Source organism: Pinus tabuliformis, chromosome 1_1, assembly GCF_031772625.1.
Source record: "Pinus tabuliformis cultivar Carrire ecotype Pingquan chromosome 1_1, CPIR1, whole genome shotgun sequence".
In the NCBI taxonomy this organism is placed as follows: domain Eukaryota; kingdom Viridiplantae; phylum Streptophyta; class Pinopsida; order Pinales; family Pinaceae; genus Pinus; species Pinus tabuliformis.
Genome location: NC_142297.1, coordinates 852,142,324 through 852,166,207, shown reverse-complemented (window position 1 = coordinate 852,166,207; position 23,884 = coordinate 852,142,324). Strand labels below are relative to the sequence as shown.

The following is a 23,884-nucleotide window of genomic DNA, read 5'->3' as shown; positions in this document are numbered from 1 at the left end:
TGAAAATGTTTCATTGCACGCAAAGATTTTGTTTGTCAACTTGTCTTTAGTATCATGAGCAGCATTGATTTTGTAAGAAAATAAGATCTGAAAACTGTAAAGCTCTCTGGGATAGGGATCATCCAATTTTTTTACACCATACCACGTTTACTCAAAATCACTTGAAACCACTTTAAAAAAATAATGATAATAAAAACACCCTTTTCATTTTAATTGTTAAGTGAAAACTAGATGATGAAAAACTAAAAATATTTCGTTGCATGCAAAAGATCTTGTTTGTCAATTTGTTTTTGGTATCATGATGAGCATTGATTTTCTAAAAAAATAAGATTTAAAAACTGTAACGTTGTCATTTTGGGATTCAACTGTGTTAAAGTAAGTCATTAATGTATGATTATTTCTATGAGAGGTAGTTGTAACTGACTAATTTCTCATGATTTTTGTATAGTTCACTTGGCACTCATTAGAATGATAAGATGATCCAAAATAAAGAAAATAAATAAGAATCACAAAGCCATCAATCCAAAATAAAGAGAAAATACGTGGAAATCACAAGTTCGATTAATTAATTTAGAGTTGCCGGTTAATTTAGGATGTGGATTGACTTTTAATTTTTTCACAGCAAAGTTTTTTTTTTTTATATTAGTCAACAATTTTAGAAAATAAAATACTGCAGAGAAATATAATAAAGAGAATATAAGTGTACCGTTTTCAGAAGTATATTGTGGTGTGAAGTTTTGTCATCCCAGACCAAGAGCAGAACACGGACACCTTCTTGAGATTTAAATTTTAAAAGATCCCCCAAGTTCAGATCTCCTCCTGATGGCAGTGGAACTGTGGGTTCCCTCACAAGCTTTACTTTATGATATATGGACCATCCAGTGATGTAGACCAAATGATGGGCTTCAAGTATAGCATGACAGATCTCTTCCCAGCATTTTCCATGTTCAAACACTTTTCCGCCCTCCAATCGAATCTCAGGAAGTAAGCCATCAACGACATGAGCATCCTGATAAAGTGAAACCATCCCACCTTTACGAAGAGGAAAATAACTATTGGGAACCCCATCATCATCTATGAACAGAGCTTCAGTTTCTGCTGAACGGAACTGAATTGACAGCCTCAACGCAGAATTAGGCTTAGGAGGCTTACCATAGGAATTAAGCACCCGAAACCAACCTTCAATCTTGTGGCCATTCGAAATCCTCTGTGCAGGGATCGCCACAGTTCCTATGAGGTCAGCCCCAAAAACATCATTGTCCTTAACAGTGAACTCCACATTCGTCGAATGATGAGCCAGGTCAACATGAAAATGCTCATTCCAGACTGGATCTTGATTGTTGTTTATGATGCGGGTTTGCGCAACAGTTACACCTCCAACTTGGATTGAAACATAAGGGTCACTGGTGATAATTTTATGATGATGATGATGGTCTATTCCCCTCCTCTGGGTTCTCACTTTACATGTCTTAAACGATGTGAAGCATTGCCTTAGATTCTCTGATGCCATATCCATGTTGGGCAGTGCCCTTGCCTCATAAATCCAGACTTCCAAACTACCATGGAGAAGAACAACTTTCTGAGATGGGCATGAATTTAAGGGTACATCATTCATCTTCTCAGATCCATTCAATCGCCCAGAACCAGCCATTTCAATTGAATTCAGAACAATGAAATCCAAACCGAAAAAGAAACCTTAAATCAATCCCAGAACTGCAAATGCCCAATGATGACAGATTCCTCCTGGTTGGTATGTTCTCAAATTGACCCAGAATTCCAAATGCCCAATGATGGCAGATTCCTCCCGGTGGGTATGTTCTCAAATCGACCCAGAACCATACATTTCAATGGAAATTCAAAGAACTGCAGCCCAATATAGCGAAAAAAAAGATTGGAACCAATCCCGGAGCTGCGAATTCTCAATAATGGCAGATTCTTCCTGGTATGTATGTACTAAATTTTGGATTGAAATAACAACCTTGATCCATAATGCCCAGCTGAAATTTCAGAAGGGCGTTTCAGTACTCTGCAATAGGTTTGGATTCAGTGGGTCTAAAGTTTTCACAGACTAAATGCGTACCAAGTGTCACAGCCATGCATCTCTTTCTTCCCACCAAAATTGAAAAACAACGAATTTCACTTCACTTGCGTGTCAGATCTTGAATTTAAATTTACTCCGATAACCACAGACTGCATCTCACCTTCCTACTGGGATGCTAAACCTTGGATTTAAGTTTCCTCATGTAACCCAATAGCTAAGATTGCAGACAAGTAAATGATTTCACCACGATTTTCTATAGCAATTATAGGTCCTGGCATGACCAAGCAGTACACAGATTGAATTGTGCCGAAATCTCCATGACACTATAGAGCCTTCCTGTTACTGTCAGATTTGAATCCTGGGCCCATGTTTCCATAATACGCCTTTTAGATATTGCTGCACTACACGCTAAGGACAAATATATCATATACATTTGCCAGGTCTTATTGTTATAGTTAATCGAATATATTCATTCTAACAATAGAGTTGGTTAGGATAATGAGATGTAATATAGTTAGAAATGGTCAGAATATAGAGTTAGTTAGAAAACGTTAGATGTGATATAATTAGAAATGGTTGGAATTGTATATTCAGAGTTTTGGAGTGTGTATAATTTAATTATTTTAGAGTTTTTTATGATATTAAATTTATTTATAATTTAAAATATTATTTGTGTAATATGGTATTTTTGGATTTTATTAATTATATATATATATATATATATATTTTCCGGGACTTTTCCAATATTAAATATTAATGTTTCATAATTTAATTATAATAAAATTCTTTAGAAGCAACCTATTTATTTTATTTAAAAATAATTAATTTAGTTTTTATTAAAAATAGTGATTTTATTAATATTAAAATTTTATTATAATAAAAGTTATTTGAATTTTGATAATAAGAAATTGGAAGAAAAAATTAGTTAATACATTATTTAATTTTTTAAAGATAGATAGGAACATAGGAAGTTCATCTTTGTATTTAAGGATTGCCCTAGCCTATACTTAAATTACAAACTAGAGTCAAATATTATAGTAGTGGATCATATTGGGTCTCTTGCATTCAAGGGTGTGAAGAAGTGCCGGAGCAGCTAGTAATTATGAGTATTCAGGGGTATGGGTTTTTTTATGTTGAAGTCTCTTGTTGTAAAAACTGAGTTAAAGATGAGAGATGTCAACATTTTAGAAATGGAGGCTTTTGGCTCTTTGGTTTAGTGAATGAATTCACATAAAGAAAATAGCCCCATCAAAAGACCAATTTTAATTACTCATAACTCTTGTGTATATTATTGCTTGACATGAATATAATTAAATAACCCTCTTGAGATTGAAGAAATGTGTGTTAGGTTGAGGTTCCATAGTGCAAGCGCACTAGAAAATAGAAAATCGCTTTCCCTCATTACCTAGTAGTATGAAATTAGAGTAGAAGACCCTAAAATAGAGTGAGTCTAAAAAGGGGTTGACTAAATATAGGTGGAGTAAAAAATAAGATAGAACTAAAGTGATAACCCCTTCATGCAACTCCTAACTCATAAATATAAATAAACCTCCAAAATAAGACTAAATATCAAAGGATAGGGTGCTAAGGTGAGTGGACAAGGACATCTCCCAAAATAAGAGAGGAAATGCACCTTAGTAATTAGAGATGCTATGGCTAAGGCAATGCACACTCATGGATAGGAAATAGCTACACCATTAGTGAGTGCCAAATGAATGCCCTACTACTGCCACATGTCATCATAGGTGGCAACCCTTGCTAAAAACAGACTTAAACTAAAAATAGAAAATGATTTCACATGGTTGGGAATGTCTAGTAAATGAAGAAAAGTGATCATATGTGGACCTAATTATGTATGAAAGGGGCCTTAAGTGCACATTTGGCTAAATAGTTATGTATTAAATTTTGTACTAAACTTTTGAATTCAAAGTTCAAAAGATTAGTTTAATATTTTATAATAATCTAGAATTTTATAACTTAAACTCTTCATAAATAAATGTGGAGTACGTTGCACAATGATACATCTCTTTTTTATATTACTCGAATAGAAACACAAATTTCACTTCACTTGTATGCCAAATCTTGAATTTAAATTTATTCGAATAACGCCAAAGCTCATCTCACTTCACCAATATACCAAATTATGGATGTTTACACCAATAATTCAATAATTAAAATTGATGAGAACTTAATTTATTTCATGATTATTTTATATTCACTTCACCAATATACCAAATTATGGATGTTTACACCAATAATTCAATAATTAAAATTGATGAGAACTTAATTTATTTCATGATTATTTTATATTCAATTTATAAATGCTCACATTACTATGTGATACTTAGGTTGAAATTTAAGTCGAAATCTCTATAAGAAAGCTTTAATTAGAACAAATATATTTTATCTTCTAGCAAAAAATCAAATTTAAAACCTTCATTATCCTTCAAACCCTATTATCCCTCATTAAATGACATTCAATTATTTCCCAAAAAAAAATCCTTGAAATAGAAAACTATTTATGAAAAGCAAAGTGAGAATCATCCTATGATATCTTACATCCTATCAATATTTGAATTTTAAGAATATATATTTAAAACTTTGAGATGAAATATCTTTATGAATGCTAAAGTGGTATAACATATTACTAATACATGAACTGGGTAATTGGAATGTTAATGGTTTTTTTTCAACTTCTTTGCCTTAGCTCTCCAAAGATAGCTCTTTACACTTGATCAATGTTGATATACATTGGTAAACCTATTGCTAATAATCTCCATTTTGAATATGAATCTATTGCTAATAATATCCATTTTAAATTTCATGTTCAAAGAAATGAACGTTATATTAATTGCAAAACTTTCTAAAAAGACATTTTCCAAGTAGATGAGATTGAGCCATTATAAAAGTATTGAAGAAATATTCTTTCAAGTGAATGGTTTCTATCAATAATTATTTTTTCAATACTTCCTTGATATGTCATTGGGTAGAGAGGCCCATTCTACACCCGAGTGTGAGAGAGATCTGTGATTCCTTCTTTTCTCAATAGGTGTCATTTTTAAATTAAAAATAAAATATTCATTAAAATAAAAAATAATATTAGTTATAATAAAAAACAAAAATGTCTCGGCTAAGCTTAATCATAAAAAAAGAAACAAAACAACATAAATAGAATAATTAAAATCATTATAGAATATCAATAATTTCACTCTCATTATGCTAGCTTAATTTATTAATTTTTGATATTACATTGCAATATAATTAATTCCTTCTTTACTATATATATATTCCTCAAACCATAAATAAAATATTTTGATAACCATATAAAATATAACACACACAGATATATATATATCCTTTAAATAAAATATTTCAAAATCATTTTCATAGAATTCTATTTCCTAATACATGGAAGAAGTGTATTTAAAAATACTTTAACTATTTCTTAGTATGGAAAAAGTGTATTTAAAAATATTTAATATTAAAATACCATTGTAATGTGGATAAAGTAGGTTAAATAAAATATCTATTATGTATTTTATATAAATCATTTTAAGTAATTTAACTATTTTAGATTTTGATCTTTGTTAAATTATAATTTTCAGTCAATTTTATCTAAAATTCATTAAATATTTTTTGGAAGTGCAAGTTTACTAATTCTATTGTAATTTAAACAAAAGTGTTGCTCAAAATAAAGGAGGTATGCAATTCTTTCCATACTCAATATGAAATTGATACATGGTGCATGTGTGTGACTTATGTATTGCTCAAAATGAAAAACATGTGAAATGTATGATGATGTGCTATTTAAAATAATAAAATTTGTATTTCCTTCCACAATAAAAGAGATATACAATTTCTTCCATACACAACATGATATATATATATATACTCAAAATAAAAGATATTTGTAATTATTTCCATACTTAACCTACAATAAATACATGATATATATATCATAAACTAGAATCATAAAATTAAATATGTAATCCACACATCTAACTATTTCATTTTTTTTTCCACCCTTAAAATACTGACCCCTGATGAGTTAATCTGAATATTTTTGAAATACTGAAACCATGATAAATTAACCTAAATAGAAGTAACACATAATGCTCGAGACTATCTTGAAAATGCTGAATCCAACATAAATTGGCCTGAATAAAAGTAACACAAAAGACTTGACGTGGCTGTTAGGATATTCCGACACATAGGAAATAGTTAAGTACAACTTGGTCTAGTATAGAGTTACGTAAAGTGTGTTTCTTTACAGTTGTACATTTTGTAACTTACAATCCGACGGTCACGATATGTAGTGATCCGACGGTTCATTCTCTCCTCGGTATTACCGACACTTGATCCGTGGCTTGACACCCGATTGGTCCATGAATTCTATTTAAAGCGCATGGAGGGTCATTTGTAGGGTAATCCGTGCATGAGAGAAGAAGTGGCCGCGTTGGTTCAGGTCCTGGACTGTTTCCCTCTTTGAAGGTTTTAATCACGTCAAAAATAATGGTGTATTGATCTGTGATCTGGTTGTGAGCGGTGTCCTTTTGGTGTTATTTCTGACTGTTTTCTCTTTGAGGGTTTTAACCACGTCAAAAATAATGGTGTATTGATGTTGTGAGCGGTGTCTTTTTGGTGTTGTTTCTGAGGAACTTACCCTGTAAATTCTTACAATGGCTAGAAAGGCTCTCAAGTTTCAACTGCGTTAGATCGCCATATCTTTCTCTCTTTTCTTACCGTGACCGTTACAATTTGAAATTATTCGTTTTCAAGAGCCCGCCCGTCGTATATAAATCAATTCTCAGTTTGATTTTATGTTTCTGTTGTATCATTCTTTTAATTGTGAGCTCTGCACAGATAGAAGACTCCAATCTTTGTACAGGAACTTTTTAAATCGTAGCCCCGATTGAGCATTAAGATTTCAACATCTTTAATATCAGAAGGTCGGACTGCAATCTGCTCTCTTCCCTATTCAAACTCAGGTTTACAAGATCTGTACTAATTGACTTCAAATTCTATGCAGTTTGCCTGAATATTTTGCGAACGTTTCAGGTCCATGCAATCGCCAATAGACGAAATCATGCTTAACTAGTGATTTGACATTGGCAGCATCTTTTCTGGTGGGTTTGTCGGCTCTGCGCAAGATGTCTACAGTTAAAGATTGCAAAGAGAAGTTTATGATAGGCAAGACATTTGTAAACGGTTCTGATCTACTCTGTCCGGTGTCAACAAGCACCGCAGTTGCAATTTCTGAGCAACCGGAATTGCGGTAAAGAATTTCGCTGGTTTTTTTTGTCGTTTTATTGTGGAGTAGGGTTTGAATGTTTACAGCGTGACAACATGCAACTCACGCTGGTTAATCTTTTGCAGGGCTTATAAGCTGGGGAAACAAAAATGTTCTTACAATCAGGTGGAACTCCTCTTCCACGATCTAAGCGGTGACAAGCCCACCGAAATGAAGATTTCTGAAGCTATTGAGACCTCTGTGGGAGCGGAGGTTGAGGAGTATTTGAGAGAGAGCTGCCTGAGGTTCAATGTCAGATTCTTGAACAATAGGACGATGCATCTTTACATATACGTTGTCTATGCAGATGCTCATCTCAAATTGAACAGTCCTGGTTCTGATAATCCGTCGCTCAAGTATTACTGGATGCCCTTAACTCGATCGAAGTGCAAAAAGGGATGCGCTGGTCCTGTTATACGTGGGCTACAAAGATTCGGAAAAATGTCTAGAAGGGTTGTTGGGCAGGAAGGAGGAGACCAGGATGCATGGAAAGAACCGAAACATCTGTATATTGCGATAGACGAGGCTAGTACCCATGTATGCACAAGTCCTTCGGTGGCTCCCAAGTTCAGGCTTCTTTTGGCCGCCTACAATGAGAAGTATGAGCTGTTGGGTACCACTATCTCCAGCAGTATTCGCGTTCTGGCCAATAACGATGCTCCTCTTGGAGCTGCCTCTTTCAAGATCCATTTTAATTTGGAAGGTATGTATATAAACGCTTCGATGGAAGATAAGAGGGATTCGATCATGGGTTTCTTGGGTTTATTGAAGATAACAGGAATTCGATCACGCGTCTCATGGATTTATTGTCTATTTTCAATTTCCAATGTATGATAGTCAAATTGTTTGTATTGACTAGAAGAGGAATTCGATCATGGGTTTCCGGGTTACATTGACTCTCTTCTGAAGTTTCAGGTGGTTGGGGTGAAACAATTGGGCAAAAACCACGTGAGATTGGAAGATCGGATGGGATGCCAGCGCAAGGTAATTTGGTAAAACCTATACAGGTTAGGGCTACACAAACAGGTTACGCAAATTGGTTTATTAACGTAAGTGCAATGCAGAAATTGAAGAAAATAAATCGCCTACAGCTGGTAACAGAACTGATAAATTGGCCAGCCTGAGTGCCATTGCTGCAGATGTCCTGGACGCAAAAGAAAGACAGGTGAGGACAGTCCTATTGTTTTCTATCTGCTAAGAAATAGAAAAAAGAATGTTGAATGTTTATAATTACTACTTGGATTTGTAAATGCAGGGCATGTATTCTAAGTCACCTTCTACACAAAATCTAAACCAGAAAGGTTGCCCACCAGACAACCATTCTTTGAATGAGTTGTGCGAAAGGTATTATACCTGTTTGTAGACTGCTTCAGAGTTTCAAGTTTCTAGCGTCTGCACCAATGCTGTCTAAAAATAAAACTATTTCATTCTTCCCTTATTTAAAAAAAGTCATTTCTATTAATAATTCTCTTGGTTATTCATAGTGTGAGTATTTTTCACAGGATTTTTATGTTTTGCGCATCCAAAGTGGATTCAATCATCTCCTTGCGAACACTGGCAACTCTTCTAGGTATGTAGAAATCAGGTGGTCATGTTTTTTCTAAAGACCTAGAAGAAATTTTCTCAATGTCTTAACGTTTTTCGTGGATGTTCAGATGGCAGTGTGTTACCCGGTTTTGTACTGAGTGGAATTTTGTTGCAGGGACACGAAAGAGGAGGATATATGAAATTTTCAACGTCCTGCAATGCGTTCTAATTGTGCAGCAGCAAGAAAGGGCAGAAAAGTATCTCTGGTTGGGCGCCACAAGGGTTTCGTATGCAATAAAGAAGCTCAAAGTAGTAATCGATTCTGTCTTCAACCGTAGAGGATTTTTTTTGTATAGTTTAGAATAATAATGATGATAAGATATTCCACTTCATGACAATTTTAAGCCCAGCCATTATTGTCTGGTTAAATAGGAAGAAGCCCTTTCCCGCAAATCCTGCCGAGCACGGAAGTTCAGGCTTTTAAGTGAAGAAATGGCTGAAAATCCCATGAGGGAGCTCACAGAAAGATTCATACAGCTTTTCCTTGTTGATGAGGTAAGTTGACAGACGAATTTGATTGTTTAGATCCACCTCAACTTCTAGAAATTTGAACTCCATCCTATACTGGTTTGTGGCTGATTTCGGATCTTTTGCAGGAACGTTCCATAACGCTGGAAGTTGCAACTGAAGCAATCCTTGACAAGCATAATGATCCCCAAACTTATCGCTGTGAGTAGAAGGTTTTAAATTATACAGCAAATGATTATTCTAATCTAGCCCTTTGCCATCATAGCGTTATAAAAGGATTTGAACTTCCTCTGCCGTGTGGTGTTTCACTAACACTTACCGATCACTCTTTCTAAATCACAGGTAAAATAAGAAGATTAACGGAAATTGCAAGGATCTTTACTGCTTTGAACTTGATTAGTATTGATAATACTGCTGATCATGCCTTTTCAACCGGATCTTTGTATTCATGGCGGGGAGCGCGTGGAGTTCAAGAACGGCTGGAGATTGCAGGTATTTCTTTAAAATTAGAAGTTCTTCTGTTCAGATTGCAACTTTGTACATTACATACGGGAACTATTAGGACTTTATCTAAATTATTAATCCTGTTTTTAAAACAGGGGAATCGAACACGATGAAAATAGACAGACGCAGACGCATTCAATTAAAGTGTACACAGAAAGCTGTCAAACACAAGAAGCCAACGGTGGAAAATGCAGGAAATACAATGGCTTCAAGCATGCCTCGGCTTGTGAGTGACTCCGATATCGACGACGAGTCGGTTCCTTCGTTAGAAGCCGACTATAATCGTCCAATCAAACGTCCAAGGCTATGTTCAACAACAGGAACAAACAGTACTGACATTTATAGTACGTCAAAACTACCCAGGGAGAACCCATCACAATCTTTAACTGCAAGTAAATTTAACGGATCCTCGCCATCCGGTAAAGAATCGGCTGATTACTCATTGTCCGTGAAGAATTCCAATCAAGAACTCCACTCTAATAACATTGATAGGGACACCTACGAAGCGGCTTCTATGCTTGTGAGTTTATCGTCATCTACTCCGATTAAGGAACAATCTTCATCTCAGGGCCAAGCAGATCACCACATTGAAGCAAAAGAACCACCACAGCCGGCAACTTCAAATGAATTACTGCCATTTCAACCACATAATTCGGAGTTCAATCCTCTGCACTATCTACAACAGCTCTTTTCTGCCTCGCAGATTGCTGAACTCCAAGCCAAAAATGCAGGTATGGAGTTATCATACTAACATTTCATTTATTTTGGTACTTCATACGCTCTATCCACGAACAACATTTGAATTCTCTTCCAGTTTTTTTATCCACGAATAAAGCGTCTAAATTATGAGCATAAGGAGTATTATGCACATTGGAATTTATTTAATTCTCAAAAGAAATGAACAATTATAGCTGATTTAAAGGAATACCTAAAACTCCGCTCATGAGATCAGAACTCTAGCAGGTAATCAGCAAAATCAAAATGAAATTACAAGAAAGGCTTTAAATTTTTTCTGATATGCCACACTTATTATATAAATATAGTTGTGAATTTTATCAAAAGATAGCTGTAAAGCATGCTGTGTGTACATTGCAATTGATGTAATTCTTCATAACAATTTGAACGAACTTAAAAGAATACTTAAATTTTGCACAGTATATCGTAATTTTTGTGCAGGTAATCAACAAAATCAATGGAATTCAAAGTAATGCCTTAAATATGTCACAGTTTCGGTACATTTTCCTTTCCTTCATAGATGAATTTTATCAAAGAAGAACCTGTAGAAGCGATGCATAGTTAATGTTTGTTGTGAAACGAGATGAGATCTTTGCCTGCTGATTGAGCATGAAATTTTGTCAAATTCACAGGGTTCATAGTTGATTTCGTTCGATATTCGCGGCAGCTTTACCACTGGGAGCGTCCTGGCCATGGCACTTGTGTTAATTTGTTCAAACCTGTGCCTCTGCGGGCACACATGATAGATATCTATAACTCGGCAGACGACAAGGCGGCAGGAGGACATGAGCATCACCATGCTGAGTGAGTATTGAAGATGATCGCCAGTGTGTATATATATATATATGTACAGAGGTGAATATTTAATCACACAGTGTAGGGGTTATCAAGCATAACTTATCACGAAGCTTTGTGGGTTTTAGATTGTATTTAGGGATGTTACAGATTAATGTATGTTGTATAGTGAAGGAATGCAGATTCTGAACAATTGCTTTTGTTCAATTTTAGAAACTGTTATCTGAACTATTTGATAACTAGTTACCTGATTTGATTTTGAAGGTTCGAGAAATAAATGGCCGCCGTTTTGCTTTTAATTCTGCCGTATATTCAAGTGCATTTCTATTGGGTAGAATAATTTTTTCTTTAAAAGATAGGGAATTGGTAATTCGACAGGATTCTTTGGAAAATATTGAAGCTAAAATTTAAATTCAAACATAAATGCTTTGGAAAATTGTGAAAGTATAACATTAAAAATATTTAATGGTTATGTATTCATAAATTTATTTTATTAAATTAATAGGATTATTAACTTTTAATTATGTTGAAAAATAGTGATGACTAAAATTTAATTAGAAAATTTATAAATTAAAAAGATTACAAATTATAATTATAATTTTGCTTGAAATTGTATTGTTATATCTAGATGAAAAACACTATTTAGTTTATAAGTTAGACTAGGCCATTATTTATTATGTGAGTTGTTTTTTGTTTTAATTTTTCATAATTAAGTTTATAAGTTTGTATAAGTGTATCAACTTTGGAATAAGATTTTTATGATTTTTATTTAATTACCAATCCATATTAAGTATATGGTAGATTTGTTCTCCATAGAATATTTTAGAGTATTTTTATAGTAGTCAAATATCCATAGTTCAAATTTATTTCAAAAGTAATTATGTCATATGAACTTGTGTAATATAACTCTGAGTTACGGTTGTTTGGGCAAGTTGTGTCACATAAAAATGGGTTATGGTTTTTGGGCATGCTATATTAGTTAACCATGGTATCATAACAAAACTTATTTACTAATTAAACATATCCATGGTAAAGTGAGAGTGAATCTCCATATTTAAGAATCTTATTCTTTTCTTAAATACATATAGCGTTAACTCATATATTATTATTATTATTATTATTATTTAATTAATAATATAATAATATTTAAAATATAATTCAGTTAATTTTTATGATTTTTTAAAATCTTGACAATGCAAAATGCATCATGAAGTAAGTGTTTGGATGTCTATCAACATTTACCAACCATTTAATTTATATGGTTAGTATAATATAATTATAAAATGATTGGTTTAATATCTAATAAATTAAATTAGTAATAAATATACCTTAATATGTATATACAAAATATGAACTTTAAAAAAAACATATTGATTAAAAATTTCACGTTTTATGTAAAAACATAATAAATACACCATGTCTCATTGTGCTTGCTAAATTGTTTCCTCATCCTCTACAACAACTTAAATAAAACTAATAAATATCTTACTAAGGCTTCACTAGAGAATTCAAATTCCCATAAAAAAAAGGACTAATTAATGACATATTAATTCCAATTTCTCTATTTACTGCTTTGATAACCCATCATTTCTATAGCTCTACCTTCTTAAGTTCTTAAATACTTAAAATTCAAATTCAATTTGAGTTACCATCTTGTTGCCATAATGAGAAAATACCACCAACAAATATGCTATCTAAAGTGCACTCCTCCACTAGGCTCTATGAAGGTTTGAGATTTCACGTGGGACAAAAATATCATAATGCCTTTGGCCCTCCATCCTTGCCCAAAATTGAACTTGAATTTATTTGATGAAAAAAATTCCCAACTTATATTAGACTAAGACCAAAAAAAATAGAATCATTGATATCTCATTGTAATTTAACCCATCATGTTTATTACACTTCACTTAACCTATCATGTTTATTACACTTCACTTCATGATTGCAAGAATGAGGGGAAATAATTGTGGTTTGCGATGGATTTATTGCTCATCCAATCACTTTAATGTTAACACACCACTTGTCCATGAGCTCTATAATGGTTGTTAAGTAGCGAATTATAAATATAAACTTAATGGAGGTAAGAGTTATTGAGAACATGCATTCATATTTAACATTCTAATTTATAATGTAATAAATTTATTTGTTTTAAGATTAGTTAGGTTTTTAAAGGGCTTTAGTGTTGGGTATGTGTTATATTTTTTGTACGAGTATTTCTATGTGCTGTAAAAATGTATGATGCATATCAGGGGAGGTCTATGTGCTGTAAAAATGTATGATGCATATCAGGGGAGAAAAATTCCTTGCATGGGGGTTTGGGGTAGTGTCCTTATTTTTTTTTGTGACTTTTGTGCATGTTTTGGTGATTTTTGACACTTAGGTTTTTGCTAAAAGCGATTTTGTGGTGCATGGTGGTTTTGTAGTTTTAGTTAATGAACTATAGTTGTATTTTAATCTAGGGTAAATGGATTGACAGTTCATTGATGCCACATAATATATATATTGTAATACTATACAAAAGAATATATATTAAAAAAAATTATTCTATTTTTCTTGGTTTTGGTTAACAGAATAAAATCTGTGTTAATGTGTGTGCTTTCAATTAGATCTTTTCTGTTTTTATTAAGAATATATTTGTAGCAATTAATTGTACAAAATTAAAAGCTACATTTCGTATTAGAGCAATTTTCATTTCAAGCAGACACTTTTGTGGCTAAAGGGTTTGGCTCGGGCCTGTGGTAGACCTTATTACAATGGGAGATTTGCAGAAATGATTCTTTTGGTGAAAAGAAATAGTGAGTAATTCAAATATAGAGATTAAGAAATTCAGTGGGTAGAGTTTCGAGCTATGAAAACTCAAAATGGAATATTTGTTGGTGAATAGAGATCAGTGGATTATTTTGGATCCAGGTACAACACCAACATGGATGTCAACAAAATACTGGACCAAGTTGGATCAACAGGCAAAGAGCACAATATGCTTGTGTCTCTTAGATTCAATATTATTGAATGTTTTAGGGGAAGCTACGAAAAAGGCTTTGTGGGACAAGTTAGGAATTTTCTATCAGTCTAAGTCCTTAATGAAAGAATTATTCATGCAAAAGAAGTTGTATAATTGGGGGATGAAAGATGGAGACTTAGTGATAGATGATTTGAACGCCTTCAATATTATGGTAAGTCAATTATCATCATTGATGTTAAGATTTTAGATGAAGATAAGTGCATTAGTTTCTTGTGTTCTCTACGAGAGTTGTGGGATAGTTTGCTTGTTGTCATAGTTGTAATGCAATTTCTTTAAATTTTGATGAAATAGTCTCATCCTTGTTATCAAAGGAGATGAGATGGATAAACATGGAAATATAGAATGAAAAATGCCTTATCTATAAGAGGGCACTCCCAGAATAGAAATAAAAAGAAGTCCTCAAGAGGGAGATCAAAATCTAGAGGATGTAACACGGTCCTCCTCCCACATTTACCCAAGTTAACTAGTTCGTTGGGGTAAACATGTGGCAAGAGGCTAGAACAATCTGATTCAACTCCCCATGTATAGTTAAGGAAGTGGAACCAACATAACACAACCATTTGACCTTCTGCACATGTCACAAAAGCTACAGGAGCCAACCAACCCTTCCAGGTGATCAACCCCTGAGACAAATTGACACTTGACTGCCCTAGATCCTTGATCACAAAGCTTACCATCCATCTCGATAATAGTTGCCTAGTGCTCTTCTTGCTTGTTATCCATCGTTGCATAGATACAAGGAATGCTCTTCCCAACATCCGCAATAGTCTGTGCCTCTTGTTCATGATAGATCTGAGGCCTACCACCCTGATTCTATGGAAAATTTCTCTTAATATGTTCCTTACCACACGTTTGACACTCCAACCATCCTGTACCATCACCTCTATTCTACTGCTATTACCCATTTCCCTGTCTAGCTATGTTGAAATTCTTGTATGGTGAAACGTTTTCTTTCTCTTCTATGTTATGAGGCCTTGTTCTTTTTGGCTTCCATTTACCTTTACATTTATCTTTCCCTTTCCATCCTTGCTGAGATTCATTCTAACGATTTGAATGCTCATAACAATGCTTCAATTTCCCAATAACTTCCTCAATTGATTGAGGCTCATCATACTCAATCCGATCTCTAAAAACTAATGGAAAACCACTAACAAATCTATGAAATTTAGCCTTCTCATCCTTAATATATGGTCCATACCTTAATAGCTCCAGGAACTTAGTCGTATACTCCTCATTTGTCATCGATCCCATATTTAGCTCATAAAATTATTTGGCCTTACTGTCGTGGTACATTTTTGACAAGTACTTCTTCCTGAAAATATTTTGAATTCATGCCAACTCAACTCCTCTGTCCTGATGTCTCTAACCTTCCTTACATATTCCCACCAAATATCTAGTTTACCTTTAAGACTGAATGCTACTATTCTAGATTTCATGTTCTCTGAGTAATCATGCAATTCAAAAAATTTCTTCATCCCAAGTAACCAAGCCTCTGCATCCTCCAACAAAAAAACAACAAAAAACACAACCATGACCAACACCATGCATACACAACAAGTACATATACCACAAGTATAAGGAACACATACGCAAGCAACATGAATGCATGACAAACACACTGCCCATCTAGTCCAAGGGGTGAACCATGCTCTAATATCATTCTGTAACACCCTCCTCCCACATTTATCCAAGTTAACCAATCCGTTGGGATAAACATGTGGTGAGAGGCTACTACAATATGATTCAACTCCCCATGTATAGTTAAGGAAGTGGAACCAACACAACAAAACCAATCTGACCATATGCACTTGTCACAAAACCTAAAATATCCAACCAACCCTTCCAAGTGATCAACCCCTGAGACAACTTGACACTTCACTACCCTAGAGCCTAAGTCGCTCCCATGACATGGGCATGCAAGCAACTGGGGTCTTTTTCAGTTAGTTCTAAGCCTGCGACCCCAGATTCTGTACCACTTTTTCAGGGCCAGGACTTAGGCCACTGCCCAAAACTCCATGAAACCTTCAAGAATGAAAAGTAACATCGAAACAGTTATGCAAATGCAAATAATTTAACAAATACTTAACTAGAACCCTACTAGCCTTGATAGGCATTTCGTCAAACATGTCACAAATATGCTGAATCTATCGGTCATAACAACATATATGAGCATAAGATTCTCATACTTATATGAGAATCGCTAAGAAGCATTGATGCCTTATCACATTAAGTTCATTATCATCTATTGGATCATATATTCATTGTTCACTCAACTACAAATCAAAAAATGATTAGAGCCAAATAAATAATATCGTCACCAACTAATTTGATTTGTAGTTGAGTGACCTATCAATAATAATATAAAGTCACAAAAATAACAATAGAGGGATTCTATGGGGCACAGTAAAAACAATATGGAGGCAATAGGGGCACACAATATTAATAAGGGATACAACTGCAATAGTAATGGGGTAATCACTAGTATTATAGGGACCTAACATGCCCCTCTCCTTCAAAAAAGTGTTGTCCTCAACGCTTGAGTATTCCCGGATGCTTCTGTATAAAATTCTCATCCTCCCATGTGGAATCTTCAGCCGATAAGTTCTTCCACTTGATGAGATACTCCGAAATTGATCGATTTCGTAGCTGTCGAGTTCTTGTTTCTGTCACTGCTTCCGGTTCCAATATAATTTTTCCTTCCTCGTCAAGTTCTGGCAATATTGTTTGAACTGGGAGCTTGTCGCCTATAACCTTCTTTAAACATGAAACATGGAAAACTAGGTGCACTCGAGAAGCTACAGGAAGATCCAATTTGTATGCCATCGTACCAATCTTTTGCAACACCTTGTACGGACCATAATACTTTGGTGATTATTTATTATCCTTCTTAGCTTGCTTGAGGGACATTTGTTTATATGGCTGTAGCCGTAGGAATACCCAATCACCTACATCAAAACTTCTTTCACTGCGATGTTGATCTGCCTGTTGTTTCATTCTATTTTGTGCCAACACGAGGTTATCCTTTAAGAGTTGGAGGACTTGTTGTTGATGCTCGATGTGATTTTCCACTGCTTGAACCTTATAATTTTCTCTTAAATATGATGTGATGCATGGTGGCTGATATCCATAAAGTGCCATAAATGGGGTCATTTTTGTTGATGTATGGAAGGAAGTGTTATACCACCATTCAGCCAGAGGCAACCATTTGACCCATTGTGTCTGTTTATTAGATACAAAGCAACGAATATATCCTTCCAAACATTTGTTTACTATCTCAATTTTCCCATCAGATTGAGGATGATAAGATGAGCTATGAGCTAACTGAGTACCGAGACAAGAAAATAATTCTGTCCAAAAATTTCCAGTGAAAATGGGATCTCTTTCACTTACAATAATCTTTGGGTTTCCGTGTAGCTTTTGAATTGTTTCCATAAATGCAGTAGAAACTGTACTGGCTTTAAATGGATGTGATAATGCACAAAAGTGTGCATACTTGGTAAGTCTGTCAACTACCACCATGATGATACTCTTTCCCTCAGACTTGGGTAAAACTTGTCTTTGAGGTTTCTGCGAGTTTCATCATTGTTTAGGTTCTCTTCCAGATCCATCGCATAAGGATTCTTTTCCATCGACGTTTCGAACCAGCAACGATGGTTTATCTTCAGGATGTGAGAAAATATTGAAAGACTGGTCTTATTTTTTCTATATATATATAGAGATGCTTAGCCGACAGATTTTTTTTTTAATTTTTTGGTTATATTCATTATATTTGTTTTCAATTTTTTTTAATTTATATAATTATTTTAATTTAATTTTAATTATTCCTTATTATAATTATAATTATTTCTTATTTTAATTATACTTCTTTCTTATTTTAATTATAATTATTTCTTATTTTAATTATAATTATTTCTTATTTTAATTTAATTTTAATTATTCCTTATTTTAATTATAGTTATTTCTTATTTTAATTATAATTCTTTTAATTAATAATCTTAATACTAATGGTTATTTATTTTAATTAATTTTAATTTTAGTTATTATAATTATTAATTATTAATTATTATAATTATTTTAGTTATTAATTTTCATTTGTTATAATTATATTGATTTCATAATTGTTTTATGCAAATTTTAATTATTTGTTTATTTTAATTGTATTTTAATTAATTATAATTGTGTTGATTGTACGTATGGGCTGTAATGTATTGCGTAGGGGACTGCATATTAAACATGGGCAGGGCTTTATGTTGCGGGCTTTGAGTGAAAGACGTAGGCTTGGCTTTAAGCGTTGATTGAGTGGATTGTGAAGGGTCTAGTATGACTTCTGATAGCGTTGACAGTTTATGAGGCTGCGATGAGGTTGGGTTGAGTGTGTTGCCGGGTGTATTCTGAACAGAGGTAGAAGGTAAATTGTTGTGTGTTGGGTTTGTTGTTGGTTCTAGGTTTCCAGTGTTATCATTGTTATTGACCAAAAGATTATGATTGGTAAGGGATTTTAATGAGGAAATTTCTGAGGCATTGATTTTAGAGTGAGAGCTGAAGTCTGCAACATTGTGGAGAGTTGCTTTTTTGTCCAAGAGTTTGTAGAATTTTTGAGTTTGTTTTGTGATTGTAAGTTGCTCTAGTCTACTAGCTTTTAATTCGGAAGCCGAGTCAATTAGCACCCATAATTTTGGTTTGATTGAATTAGCTAAACCTGTGATAAAATCCATCGAAACATCCTCCGAACATTGGCTTGGAATGGATAAAGGTTGTAATAGACCCGAGGTCTTAATTGTTTCAACTTTATTTTGTTGGCAAACCAAACATTCCGCCACAAACTTTTGAATATCTAATTTAAGGCCATCCCAAAAAAATTCCTTCTTAACCCTGTGGTAAGTTTTTAAAATCCTGAGTGCCCTCCTAAGGGAGAAGTGTGCAATTACATAAGAATCTTTTGTTTGAGCTGGGAATTCTTACAGAGGTATAAGCGGTCTTTGTACCATAACGAATCATTTTGCCAGCTAAATGTATTAGATGTACTGGAATCTTGTTGTAACTTTTGAATAAGTGCCCACACTTCTTCATCATTCTTCCATTCCTCCCTTGCTTCGTTTATCCAATCTGGTTGGATAATAGAAATGGCGCACAACAATGCTTCCACATCCTCATCCTTTCTTGAAAGTGCATTTGCCACCATGTTTTGCTTCCTTTTTTGTAAATGATTTCAAAGTCATAACCCAACATCTTTGTGACCTAATTTTGTTGCTCTTCAGATGATAATCTTTGTTCTAAAAAGTATTTAAGGCTATCATGATCCGTTTTTACCTTGAAGTGTCTTCCCATTAGGTAGGGTCGCCATTTCTTAAGTGCATGTAGCATTGCCAACATTTCTTTCTCATAAATAGCTTTGTGTAAAAAATTTCCCTTGATTGGACGACTTTCAAAAGCAATGGGTCTTTCATCTTGCATTAAAACAACACCAATTCCATTTCCTGAAGCATCACATTCCACAATAAAGGTTTTTGTGAAGTCCGGTGTAGCTAAGACTGGTGCTTGGCACATTTCCTCTTTAAGATGTTCGAAGGCCTTTGTTGCTTATAGCGTCCATGAAAATGCATCTTTCTTCAATAATGTTGTTAGAGGTGCTGTTATTCTCCCATAATTCTTAAAAAACTTGCGATAATACCCTGTCAACCCGAGAAATCCTCGCAGATGCTTTATGGATGTGGGGATTTTCCATTCCTTAATGGCTTTAATTTTGCTAGGGTCTACCTTAACTCCTTCATGAGATACAGTATGACCCAGATATTCCACCTCTTGTACTCCAAAGAAACATTTGGATCTTTTTGCATATAATTGTTTCTCCTCCAATAGTTGTAGTACCCTGTCAACATGTTCAACATGATCCTTCCACGACTTGCTATAGATTAGTATATCATCAAAAAATACTAACACAAACTTTCTAAGGAAGTGTTTGAAAATGGAATTCATCAAACCTTGAAATGTAGAAGGTGCATTGGTAAGGCCAAAAGGCATGACCAAAAATTCATAATGATCCTCATGAGTTCTAAATGCTATTTTCAGAATGTCTTCAATATTCATTCTGATTTGATGATATCCTGAACGAAGATCCAACTTGGTGAAGTAAATTGATCCAATAATTTATCAATGACAAGAATGGGAAACTTATCTTTAATAGTGAGCTTTTTGAGCTCCCTATAATCTGGACACATGCGCCATGATCCATCCTTCTTGTGCACCAATACTACTGGAGCAGAGAAAGAACTTTGACTAGGTTGAATTATACCAGCCTCTAGGATTTATGCAACCATACGTTCAATTTCACTCTTTTGGGCATAGGGATATCTGTACGGCCTGATGTTTGGAGGAACACTTCCTAGAATCAGATGAATAACATGATCATGATCACGAATAGGTGGGAGACCTTTGGGAGTCTCAAATACCTTGGAATGATTGTCCAAGACTTTTTGGAGATCTAGAGAAATAGATGAATTCGATGTGGAAACATCTAGCGAACATAATTGTGCAATTACACCTCTTTGTTCCTTTTTTAGAAGCTTTTGTCATACCGTTAGAGATGATTATCTTTCCTGGTTTCCCTGCAATACCCAAGGATTGTAGCCATTAGACTCCTAGTACAACATCATCACCTCCCATTGGAATGGAAAGCATTGGGCTAGTCAATACATATTCTCCCACGGATAGCTTGATATTATGGCACTTTCCAGAGGAATTTATTGTTCCTCCATTTGCAACCATCACTTGACACTCTGGTGCTGGATATAGGAAGTAATTCAATTCTTTTGCTACTTTACAATGAATAAACTTGTGGGTACTTCCTCAATCAATCAACACTATTACCTTTTTCTTCTTGATTTGTCCTTCTATCTTGATGGTTTGAGGAGTGGTAATTCTAGCCAATGCATTACAAGATATGGTCGAAGTCATTTCTTCTTTATCTAGACTTTGTTCCTGGAGTATATCCTCTTCATTTGACCTTTCTTGCTCCTTTTCCTCTTCCTCTTCACAATCTATGTAGAATAATTTCTTCTCAGCACACTTATGACCTTTAGTGTATTTGCTATTACAACTGTAACAAAGACCTTTTGCTCTCTTTTCTTCCAATTGTTGTGGTGTCAACCTTATAGGTTGTGGAAGACTAGGGGCAACAACACTTCCATCTTTATAGTTGTGAGTGGTATGCCTCCTAGTTGCCATAATTTTGCTTTCCATTTTTCTTGCTAACTTGAATGCCTTCTCTAATGAAGCAGGTTCCCAAAGGTGAACATCATGTTGGATATTATCCTTTAAAGTCCCTATGAACACATCAATCCTATGCTCCTCTGGAATATTTTTTACCCTTATGTTTAATTTTTGGAACTCCTCAATGTGCTCCATTATTGAACCCTTTTGTTTGAGACTTATCAATTGGCTAAAAAAAGTGTTGCTTTTTGCATCCTCATAATGTGTTGTCAATTCTTCCGTAAAAATTGCCCAAGTGATAATTTGTTTATGAGAGCAAAGCCATTGATACCACACAAACTGATTTGGCTCCAAATATAAAGTTGCAATACGTACCTTTTGTGTGTTTTGCATATTATTGAGATCGAAAAATTGCTCCATCTGTAATATCCATGTCACGGTATCCTTGCCATCAAACATCCTCATATCGATTTTTGGAATATGGTGGGTCTTCGATCCAACATTAGAGTCTATGAAATCATGACAAACATTTCTTTTGTTCGCATCATGAGTTTCCTTTACTACCCTTTCACCATTAGTAAGTATTTCTTGTAGAAAATTTGTCAAATCTGCCTTCAAATCTATCTTCAAATCGTCAATCTTAGCTTCCACGCCCTTTATCTTAGATTCCACGCCATTTATCTTAGCTTCTGTTAGCTTTTGTGAGAGTGAAATTTGTTGCACTTGTTCTTGCAATTTTGATATATCATGTAGCATTTCTTCCTCTTCTTCATGAGTCATGCTAGAGCTTTCAGGTTGCTTACTAGGTGTTTGCATTTTCTTTCCTCGGGGCATCAATTACCGATAATAATTCTCTACTATGCCCTTTGAATTCTTTCAAAATAATTTTTCAAACCAAGCTTAAGTAAAAATTTAAAAAAAAATCTACACACCTTTTTTCACTTTGTAGGAGCTCGATATTGCCTCTGACATATCTTTGTAATTTCAAATCATCCAGTTCTGAAAGTGCAACTTGCAGTAGCCCTCTATGTCCTCTTTCCAATGCCACTAGTCTGATCCTAATTGGATTCTCCAAAGAAGAGTTGTGCCAAATCTCCCACAGTGACCTGATTATAGACTAGTTTAGTAGAGTGAACTTGTACGCCGTGCCACGTGTCCCTGTTTCGACCTTTGGCTCTAAAAAATATATACAGGAAAATACAGTCTGTCCTCTTTCTGTACCTTCTTACGAATTTTCAATCTGATTCCCAGAGAAAGTTATGACGATTTTCCCCAGGTCACCTGTTTGGAATGTAATTCAGGAGTTTGCAAAAAGACCAACTTCCTCAGATCATATCTCCGCAATTATAGCGCGAAAAGCTCTGAAATTCGGACCCGAGCTTCAGTGCGATCTCATCTCAAATGGGTTTTTTTTTAGCTTTTAAAATGTCACAGAAAAAAGTTATAGCGAAAATGCCATGATGACCTGTTTGGAGCAGCAAAACCCTAGAATCCAAAGCTCTGATACCAAATGTTATGAAACCAGTTCACAAAAAGATAGAAAAGATAGATCAATGCCTTAGAATTCAGCCTCTTCGAGGGGGCAACCTCCTTTACATTACACAAATGAATGATTCCTTGATGATTCAAATGACAAAACCTCCTTTCTGTATATAGGAGTCTAAGGAGTCACAATATAACCCAGCCGACCTATCAGTAATAATATAAAGCCACTAAAATAAGAATAGAGGGATTCTATGGGGCACAATAATAACAATATGGAGGCAATAGGGGCACACAATATTAATAAGGGATACAACTACAATAGTAATGGGGTAATCACTAGTATTATAGGGACCTAACAGATGATATGTTACTGATTGAAAATGACAAGGAAATAATCAAGGAAGTGAAAAATCAATTGTTCTCTAAATTTGATATGAAGGATCTCCATCATGTGGATTCATCTTTGGTATGGAAATTAGAAGATATAGAGAAAATATGAAAATCTAGGTAATTCAGAGGAAGTGTGTCAAGATGATATTGTAGAGGTTTAATATGTGGGAATATAAACCAATAAAGGTGCCCATTATTGTAGATGTAAATTTATCTATAGATTAGTGTCCCAAGAGACAGGAAGAGGAAGAGGACATGTCTCCTGTTCCATATGCTAGTGCAGTAGGAAGATTGATGTATGCTATGGTCTGTACGAGACTGGACATTACACATGAAATCACTATATTGAGTAGGTTTA

At 34.4% G+C, this 23,884-nt stretch overlaps 1 pseudogene; it reads right to left on the bottom strand.

The window, feature by feature from the left end:
- Nucleotides 1–655: 655 nt before the first annotated feature.
- On the bottom strand, nt 656–1,651 carry LOC149216948 (phospholipase D delta pseudogene; annotated as a pseudogene).
- Nucleotides 1,652–23,884: the final 22,233 nt, after the last annotated feature.